Source organism: Chionomys nivalis, chromosome 10 (genome assembly GCF_950005125.1).
Source record: "Chionomys nivalis chromosome 10, mChiNiv1.1, whole genome shotgun sequence".
NCBI lineage: Eukaryota > Metazoa > Chordata > Mammalia > Rodentia > Cricetidae > Chionomys > Chionomys nivalis.
In genome coordinates this window covers 39,449,719-39,460,523 of record NC_080095.1, presented here as the reverse complement: position 1 = coordinate 39,460,523, position 10,805 = coordinate 39,449,719, and the positions used below count along the sequence as shown (strand labels likewise).

At 45.9% G+C, this 10,805-nt stretch overlaps 1 pseudogene; it reads left to right on the top strand.

Moving 5' to 3' along the window:
- Positions 1-1,871: 1,871 nt before the first annotated feature.
- On the top strand, positions 1,872-2,511 carry LOC130883051 (40S ribosomal protein S8-like; annotated as a pseudogene).
- Positions 2,512-10,805: the final 8,294 nt, after the last annotated feature.

The following is a 10,805-nucleotide window of genomic DNA, read 5'->3' as shown; positions in this document are numbered from 1 at the left end:
AAGAGAGGAGGACGGTGTTAGGGCAGTCTCTGAGTGCCTGGATTTAACTCCAGCCCAAGAACCAGATTTATGACCCTGTCCAAGGTCATCCATTATAATAATTCATCTGGGCTTTAGTTCTCTTTTTGTTACACACAAACATGACACGTGGTATGTAGCTCAAAAAGTCTTCCCTTCCGGAAATTCTTTTTTTTTTTTTTTTTTTTTTTTTGGTTTTGGTTTTTTGAGACAGGGTTTCTCTGTAGCTCTGGAGCCTATTCTGGAACTAGCTCTTGTAGACCAGGCTGGCCTCGAACTCCCAGTTCTGGGATTAAAGGCGTGTGCCACCACCGCCCGGCGCTTCCGGAAATTCTAAACTAATTACAGTTTAATGGTATTGTGAGGAACACACACTGATACAAACTCTTCCTATGCCGTATTTTGGTTGCACCACTTTTAAAAAGATTTTTGTTTTACCCTTGTGTTGTGTGTCTGTGGAGGTATGTCCAGATGAGTACAGGTGACCACAGAGGCCAAATTGAAGCTCTCTGCAAAAGCAGTACTCACTCTTCACTACAGAGCCATCCAATCCCAGCACTTGGGAGGTAGAGGCAGGCGGATTTCTGTGAGTTCAAGACCAGCCTGGTCTACAAGAGCTAGTTCCAGGACAGGCTCCAAAACTACAGAGAAACCCTGTCTCGAAAAACCAAAAACCAAAAAACCAAAAACAGAGCCATCCAGCCCCAAGCTGCTTTTTTTTCTTTTTCTTTCTTCTTCTTCCTTTTTTTTTTTCCTGATCCAATTCATCAAAAGGATCACAATGACCTTCCATGCTGCTGACTTTTTAAACCACGGGACAATTCATTTCCCCAGTGTATTTCCTGGTCTGTGACAGGGCACCTGGACACTCCCTGTGTTTGCTTTGACTGAAGAGGGCTCAGTGAACAGAGTGATTCTGTGCGGGCACTGTGACTCTACCAACTGCTGGTTCTTAGGACCGGGCATGCCCTCCCCCAACACCTCTCTGTCCCAGCGGTGATTGGAGAGCCTTTCCCTGCTAGATTTCCAGAGCAAAGGTTTTCTCCAAAGCCAGGGTGTGTAGGAAGAGTGACCTGCTTGACCTGCTTGACCTAAAACTTACACGTGCATCCTGAGTCTCTTTCCCATCCCAGACGGGTCGGAAGGTTACCCCTCCGCTCATGTTTCTCACATCCGACTTTCTTCATAAAAATGGACCCTTTGTGGCTAGCTCTGCTTACCCCTCAGACCTGATACAAGTTCACCTCAGTTGTTCTTACAGAGGTGTAGGAATCATAAAGCAGAGTGATATTAACAGTATTTTGTTCGAGTTCAAGGTCAGAGTCTGGGCACGTAGCTCAGTTGGCAGACCGCTTGGGGTAGCATGCACGAAGCCCTGGGTTCGATCCCCAGTACTGCGTAAACTGGATGTGGTGTATGGCGCACATCCCAGCATTGAAGAGATGAAGGCAGTAAGGTCAGAAATGAAAGGACATTCTCGGTTACATGGCGAGTTTGAGGCCATTCTGGGGTCTATGAGACCCTGTCTCAAAAACAAAACAGTCAGGCCGGGCGGTGGTGGCGCACGCCTTTAATCCCAGCACTTGGGAGGCAGAGGCAGGCGGATCTCTGTGAGTTCGAGACCAGCCTGGTCTACAAGAGCTAGTTCCAGGACAGGCTCCAAAACCACAGAGAAACCCTGTCTCGAAAAACCAAAAAAAAAAAAAAAACAGTCAGCTCATAACCTAACGTTAAAGAACAGCTTTTCAAAGTCAAACCTACTTTTCTTGTCTTTCTCCTGACGGTTCTACTTTGGCGTTCATGGGGCTTACAATGGTGAAAATTTTAATTCAAGAATTTTGCAGTGCCGAGCGATGGGCATCTCTTGGGACAACTGGCACAAGCGCAGCAAGACCGGGGGTAAGAGAAAGCCCTACCACAAGAAGCAGAAGTATGAGCTGGGACGGCCTGCGGCTAACACTAAGATTGGCCCTCGTCGCATCCACACGGTCCGTGTGCGAGGAGGCAATAAGAAGTACCGTGCCCTGAGATTGGATGTGGGGAACTTTTCCTGGGGTTCTGAGTGCTGTACTCACAAGACAAGGATCATTGATGTCGTCTACAATGCATCCAATAACGAGCTGGTCCGCACCAAGACTCTGGTCAAGAACTGCATTGTGCTCATTGACAGCACCCTGTACCGACAGTGGTACGAGTCCCACTATGCACTGCCCCTGGGCTGCAAGAAGGGGGCCAAGCTGACTCCTGAGGAGGAAGAAATATTAAACAAAAAACGATCAAAGAAAATTCAGAAGAAATACGAAAAAGAAAGCCAAGATCAGCAGTCTTCTAGAGGAGCAGTTCCAGCAGGGCGAGCTTCTGGCCAGTGTGGCAGAGCAGATGGATATGCACTAGAAGGCAAGGAGCTGGAGTTCTATCTGAGGAAGATCAAAGCCCGGAAAGGCAAATAAACCATCCGTCATAGCTCATGTAATAAAGGTGTTTATTATTCTGTAAAAAAAAAAAAAAAAAAAGAATTTTGCATAGCCTTCATGGTGGCACACACTGGGAACCCCAGAACTGAGTAGGCAAAGGCAGTAGGATTGTCATGAGCTCCAGGTGACTCTGGGCCATAGAGTGAGACCCAGCCTCATAAATAGTTAATAAATGTAAATAAATAAGCAAACAAAAACAAAGTCCAAACTTCTTAGAGGGGCATAGCGGCATGTGACTTTAATCACAGTACTGGAAAGATGAGACAGTTGGATCTCTGTGAATTTGAGCCTAGCCTATCTCAAAAACAAAATCAATTAATTTCTTGGGCTAGCATCTTTGGATCATTCATAAAAGAGAGTCACATAATCCTACTGGGATGGTTTCTTACCATCAAGATATAGTTTCCTCTGAAATTGGAACATTCCATTCTGCAGAGAAATTCCAGGAAGGTTAACAACTCAAAACAGCGTCAGGAAGTCCCTGAAACTGACCAGATTCACTAGGCCCCTCGATGCCAGAGTAAGCAATAAAGGTTAGAGCCCCTCTGAGACAAGTGGAACAGAAGTCTTGAGAAGACTCTCAGACAAACTGAACTGTAAAGAAGACTCTGAGAGCAGACCTGGAAGGAGCAGAAACCAACCAAGCTGCCTGGAAGATATTTATGCCAGAGTTACTTGAAAGGGGCAACCTCCACCCTATTGAGGTGCCTGCAGGCTGTACAGTATGCTCCATGTTTCCCAGCTTTTGAGAGCTGTCACACGCTGGGGTGGCTTTTAGTGATACAGCTGTCATTAAGTTATTCCTACCCTAATAAGTAACCCTTCGCCCAACTGCTGTAAGTAACCCCAATAAAACTCATTGGTCCAACAAGTTGGGCCATGGTGATATCCGTACTTGAGCTGTTGTGGGCTCCCGAGCTGGGGTAAGTAGATGTGTGTTCTATCTTCCCATGGAAGGTTTTATCACCCGACACAGAAACACAATATTACGAACATTTCTCTTGGAAGTATTTCCGCTTTGGGGGCAGACTGATTTGCTTTCATTGCTGAATCTGTGTCCTCTCTACCTAAACACTAAGGGTCTAACCTGGGGAGGTGGATTTACTGATTGCACTATTTGTGGTCCAGCCAGATCTGAATACAGGAGCTGAATACAGGGACTGGCAGAGTTCCCAGAGTTGGGAACAAGCCTGTCTTCTACCTAGCTTCTTAGGACCGAGCACAGATACTGGCAGAGCCAGTTTAACCAGCACCTTGGGAAAGCTCAGCCCATTTCCCCTGCTTCTAGTTTTCTTTCTTAGAAGTGGAAGCCTTTTACATGTTCTGTGATTACATATGAACTCACTGAAACTAGAACAAAATACCCCCAACCCCAAACACACACACACACACACACACACACACACACACACACACGGATAGATGTAACTCAGTGCAGTGCTTGTCTTGTCTAGCATGTAAGAGGCTCTGGATTTAATCCTGGGTACCCTAAAACAAACTAACTAAACTCTACAAACATCTCTTTGAGGAGTTTATTTTTTTATATTAGACCAATTTCTTTGTAAAGAAACACATCTAATTACAAATATGTGTTATTATAAGTGTTGTTAAGTGCATACAGAAGATGAAGCTATAATTTAGTTCTCTGTAATGTGAGTGTAATTAAGGGCCACGAGCCTGAGTTTCTCTTATCAGACTGTCTCTGGCCGGCACCCAGGGAAACAAATTCATTTCGGTCACCAGAGTGCTTCTTCCACTCTACTGGAGAGAAGGGAAGGATACTTAGACCAATTATCCCCTGTGGGTTTGGCAACTGTAATGTCAGTATTTAAAATAAATAAATAATTAAATAAAAGATTGACCCTAAGCCAAGGACAGTGATACATGCCCATGATTTCAGGGCTCCAGGATTTGGGAGGCTGAGGCAGGATGATTGAGTTTGAGCCATACTAGATTTCAGATTGATTTTTGTCTCAACAGACAAGATAACTGAGCTTCTCCAGCAGCCCAAACAACACACTAACAAAGCCCATCACTGAACTGAGTAAATGCTAAGTAATCTCAGTGATTTATCTCACCATAATTCCAGAGCAAGCACTCAATGAGTACCAGCTATTAATAGTATTTCCACGGAGTCAAAAGGTTTCTAAAATCTGTATTTATGTGTCTGTCAGTGTGTGTGCCATGCGTTTGTGGGTGCCCAAGGAGGCCAGAAGATAGCATTGGATCCCTTGGAGCTGGGGTTACAGGCTGTTGTGAGCCGGCTAACGGGAGTGTTGGGAACCAAACCTGTATACTCTGGAAGAGCAGCAAGTGCTCCTAACAGCTAGGGCATCTCCCCACCCCTGAAAAAGTATTTCTGAGCGACTGTGTTAGGCTCAAGAGAGTCAGTGATGAGTGATAGGTTTTTGTACTCCAATATCGGTTTCTCCACAGACGCGGTAAACCAGCTCCAGCAGAGTTTAAAATGACCACGTTTATTGAGCAAAGCACTCCTGGGTGACTTTCCCTGCCAGAGAGGTGAGCAGGTAGCAGTGTCGGGGGAGGAGCCTGGACTTTTGGCGGTTTTTCTGAGAGAGGCAGGGTTTGGAATGGGGCCTAGCTGGAGACAGACTCCAGCCTAACAATGTGTAAATATAAATGACACGTCTGCTTTTCTGAAGCTGGACAGAGGACACCAAACACACGTACCCAACAACAAAGCCACTAGAATCTGGCTGCTTTGTCTGAGGGTACATCAATAAATAAGAACAATGATCAGTCAGGCATGCTGGTTCAGGCCTCCAATCTCATCTACTTAGGAGACTGAGGCAGGAGGACTCCAAATTCATCACGGGCTACAGAGCGATTTCAATGCTAACCTGGGCAATTTATTGAGACCCTGTCTCAAAATAACAAATCAAAACAAGGCTGGCAAGGAGTGTATCTCTTGGTAGAGCACTTGCCCAGCCTGCACAAGGCCCTGGGTTCAATCCCTTGGATGACAAAACACACAAACAAATAAGCAAATACCTAAACTCTATGAAGATCTCTAGATCTCTTCAAGGAGTTTCCCGTTTAGATTTTAGGCCAATCACTTTGTATATATATATGTGTGTGTGTGTGTTATTATAAATGGTGTGTAAGTGCAGCCAGTAGAAAACCTAGGCTAGAATGAGGCATTCTAGAAGGTTCCTTACTCAGCCTGGGTACTCATGGGAGTACATGTGAAGGTGATTGACAAGGAATGGGATGAGCTGATCAAAGAGTGAGGGGTGGGGAGGACAATGTACACAGGACACTCACTAGTAACGGATGCTAATTCTTCAGGCCTCTTCCCAACTGTCCTCACAAAGAAAGGGGATGCTCTCTACACCCCAAGTGTGCGCCTGCACTGAATTCAGGCCTCAGCTCCTTGTACAGAAGCAGCTGCGTAAGATGAGTCCTGGGTCTTCCGTCTTCACAAGATTCGCTGACAACAGGCAGACGCTGCCTCTGCTTCCCTGGGTCTCCACTGCCTGGAACCATCAGTACTAACTATGATAGAAACGACCTCTCTGGGAACTGAACGACTCTTTGTCCTTGCTGTAATGAGAGTCACCCGAGTGCCCCCAGGAATATGTCAGCATACATTTGCAGCTGGATTTAAATAATGAAGTGTGGTTTGGAGACTCCATCTGAGGCTTGAGCTACCTCTTCCCTCGGCACGCAGCCCCCTAGCCCTCTGCTACTGAATTTTTTCTCATTTCCCTTTTAATGCTTTGCTTATGTCATTCCCATTAGCAAGCTTCCCTAGTCGGGTTCATATTCCAGCTATGAAATAGTTCACATAGTTCAGGGCAGACATAATATTTACAGGAACTGAAGATGGGTGGATTTGATAGCGGCCTGTGGAAAGGCCTCCAGTGCTGTCAAAATAACAAAGAATTCAAGAGACAGATGCTTTGAAATGATTTCCCAAGAACCACCCCCACCCCTACCCCCAACACAGTCAACCAAACCTTGGGTAAGCATTCAGGGGAGTGGTGCCCGGGGTGAGAAAGCGTGGATTCCTGGGTGTTCTGCTCCTTCACAGCCCAGATTCTGAGCTGAACTCTGTTTGTTGTCAATAGCTTTCCAACAAAGGGGAAGTGGAATGTGCCTGTTTTCACATTCCAGGAAAAAGAGCCCTGGAAGACCTCAGAGCCTGAGTGGAGGGACCGGCTGGGTTGTTTTGGAGACAGAGCTGTGAAGGCTCTCAGGACCGCCTCAGGAGTGCAGTGGTCTCTCTAAGAAGGTTTCAGAGGGCTTGTAGCTGCATGAGAATGAAATAAAACTGTCTGTATCCTGTTTGGGCAGCTAGGGAGGAAACGAAGTGAGGAAGGAGCTGGGAATTTTCCAAATTTGGTAGCACTGATCCAAAAGTTGGCATTTAAGGACTAGGAAAGGGAGAGTCATTCACCCAGACAGTAGGGGTGGGGATGTCCCTTTGCAGCTTGGGGTGGGGGCCAAAGGGCCAGCATATCTGTCTTTCTCCCTTCTCCTCTACCTCCCATCATTCCTCCTTCTCTTTTTTTTCTTTCTTTTGACAGAATCTTGCTAAAGCCCTGGCTGACCTCTAATTCACAGCCATCCTTCTGCTTCAGTGTCCTGAGTGTTAGTTAGCATAGCAGGTAAGCACCACCACCACCACCACCACCACCACCACCACCACCACCTCCACCACCACCACCTCCACCACCACCACCACCACCACCACCACCACCACCACCACCTCCACCACCACCACCACCACCACCTCCACCACCACCACCACCACCACCTCCACCACCACCACCACCACCACCTCCACCACCACCACCACCACCACCTCCACCACCACCACCACCACCACCACCACCACCTCCACCACCACCACCACCACCTCCACCACCACCACCACCACCACCACCACCACCACCACCACCACCACCACCACCACCACTCAGTGTCCTGAGTGTTGGCATAGCAGGTAAGCACCACCACCACTACCACCACCACCACCCAGTGTCCTGAGTGTTAGCACTGCAGGCATGCACCACTAGCAGGGCTAGTTCCTCCTTGTCATTCACTTCACCTCGTGGTGTCTCCTCCCTCTACCCTGATGAAAATAGCAACACAGTTACAACACAACATATTCTTCCATTTTAATTAAACTCAGCATTACTTTAAAGAAAAGTCAATCTCCTGTGTGTGTGTGTGTGTTTGAGATGAGAGAGGGAGAGGGAGAGCGAGGAGACCAGAAGATATCTTCATGGTCTTGGTTCTCCTTTTCCACCAATGTAGGTCCCAGGGATCAAATGTGGGTTGTCAGACTTGAGTGACAAACTCCTTAGCATTTACTTTTATCGGGTATGTTTGTTTGTTCTCTTCTTCATTCATTATCAGACACTAAGCCTTACCTTAGGAAGTTTGCCTATTTCCTATGGATTTCAGTGGCCTGCACGTAGTAGGTGTTCACCAAAGGTGCGGAGAGAATGTAGAGACCAGGATTCTAGAGTCTGCAGCTTGAATTAAGGACAGATTAACTGCGGAGGTCCTATCTCAGTACCTTCTGGCCCATACACAAGGAAGTGATGTTCTGAGTAAACCCCTTTCTTCCCTTGACCGCAATTCTGAAACCATTGAAAAACAGAAAACAAAATAAAGTCTTCTGATAAAAACACAACTAAATTAATCTCAACCTAGACGTAGGATATAAACAAATCAGAGCTTCTCTTATCTAAACATGCAGTCTAAGATACTTGATGTGAAACTCTCCACTCTCTTCATATGGTCATTTTACCGTATGGATCATAAATGGGTTAGGAAGAACCAGGCATAGAGGAACAGGCTTATACTTCAAGCACTCAGAGAGCTGAGGCAGGAGATTTCCAGGAGCTCAAGACTACCCCAGGCTACATGAGTGAGAACAGGCTAGCCAAGGCTATGTGGTAAGACTGTGTCTTTAAAAAACAGAAAACAGAACAAAACAGGAAGAAGGGGAGGAGGAGGAAGAGGAGGAAGAAAAGAAGAAGGAATTGTTCCAAGAAACAACTCGAAACTGTGAGAATTGCTGGCTCCCGTGGCTTGGCTATATCAGCTGGTGAACTGTTTCAGTGGGCCAATGAGACCGTGAGACGAACCTCAGAGGTTTCTGTTATTTTTTTTTTTTTAATTTCTCCAGACTATTTCATAACCCCTTGGTTCTCTCTTCTCCAAGTTCTAAATTCAAACATTAGCTAGATGAAACTCTGAGTTCAAATGAACTTGACTTGAATGTCAAAGCTCTAGTTACAAACACACACATTTCCTATTTGTGGCAATCAGGGTCCAGGCAAAAGCAGAGGCTGTTAACTCACAACCAGAGTTTGTCTGTGCAGGTAACCCATGACTTAGTCCAAGCCACCAATGAGTCTGGACAGAGGGCTAGAAGAGCCATGCCTTCATTGCTGCATGTGTGTGACCTGGGCAGGCGCATAGGTGATGTCTATGGTTGCAGAAATCAGGCCTGCCCCATGGGGCATTAATGAAAGCATTGCTTCTGTGCTCCTCAGTGATCCTGTGTGTGTTCTGTGCAGTTTAAGCAAGTCAATGTACACTGGCCTCCCGCCTGAGTGTATTCAGTCACAGCTAGATTGTTCCAGACGCCAGTAGCTGAAGCAGGGTTATTCAAGAAGCAAGCAAGAAACGTGGGTCCCTTATCCTGTTGCGTGAGGTGTTTATGAGGTACTGGAAAAGCTGCTTTTCCTCCCTCCTCGTGGAACTCAATGTTCTGGCATGGTTCCAGCATTCCATCATACTGTCAAGTGTGTGTGTGTGTGTGTGTGTGTGTAGACAGAGTCTCATATATCCTGGGCTGGGCTCGAACGGCATATGGAGTCCAGGATAGCCTTGAACTCCTAATCTTCTTGTCTCCAAATCCTAAGTGCCAGACTTACAATGTATTTTTAAAGATAAAAACTCCTTCTCAGTTCAATATTGTTTTTACTTTGAATTACTGGGGAGGGATAGCTAATCATTTTAGGGTAATGGAAGTTTATTATTTATGCTTTGCTATACTGAGGAACAAACCCAGGGCTTTGCACATTTTAGGTCAATGCTCTACCACTGAGCTACACCCAAGCTCATATTTTATATTTTGGAACAGAGTCTCACTTCGTTGCATTAAACTTATGGTACTTCTGTCTCAGCCCCCCAGGTAGCTGGAATTATAATCTTGCACCAGGAGGCCTAGCCTGTAGAAGATTTTCTTGTTTTTGTTTTCTTGAGACAGGGTCTCCCTATGTAGACGAGAGTGGCCTTGATCTCACAGAGATCTGCCTGCCTCTGCCTCCCAAATGCTGTTATTAAAGGTGTGAGCCACTACACCTGGCTCATACAAGTTATACCATGCCTCTGAAATCAGTTTGCTTTTATTTCACTATTAACTGGGACAGTCTGGCCATTATGTAGCCCGGGCTGCCCTCAAACTCTCTATCCTCCTGTTTCCTCCCTATTACTGAGATTGTAAACAGGGTATGCTATGCCTAGCAAGTGCTTTTTAATTAAAAAAATTGTTACATTTTTATGTGCAAATATTTTCTAAAAAGTTATTTGTAGCATTTCAATTGAATTTTTGCAAAAGAATCTGGTTTATAATCCAGGATGCCTGACCTCCCCCCCCCCCCACCGTGTGTGTGTGCTATGTCTCACTGATCACTTGTGTGTGGAGTGGATCTTCCTTCCAGAGTTCCAGGCAGTAGAAACACTCAGAGATCTGGGAAGATGGGTCTGTGCAGTTCTTAGAACAGATATACACCTTAGGTTGATAAGTCTTTGAATTACTCTGTTCATGAAAATGCTAACCAGGGTTTTGGTTCCTCTGAGGAGGTTTGTGGGAAGAAGTCACACCCATCGTAACTCTTTGTACCAATTCCAACATTTAAGACCACCATGAGTTCGAGGCCCAATTGAACAACCCAGGAAAACCTTGCCTCAAAAACAAACAAACAAACAAACAATAAAACCAAACAACAATTTCTTCTCCAAATAAGGAGAACCAAGCTGTTTCCTCAGCCACAAGACCCTTCTTTTTAACATCTGTTCATTTCACAAGCATTAACTGAACGCCTGCTCATGTCAAAAAAGTAGGCACCGAGTAAAGATGGATACTCACTAAATCAGGTAAGCGCTCCCATCTTGAGGAGCTGAGGGTCTAGTCGGGGAAGACAGTGAAAAGGCACATGGACAAACAGACAGTATCAGCGTCACAGACAGAAATGCTCACTAAAAGGGAAACCTAGGGACGTGACAGAAAGTGACAAAAGGCCGGGAGCCTGCAGCATCAGGGGAGGG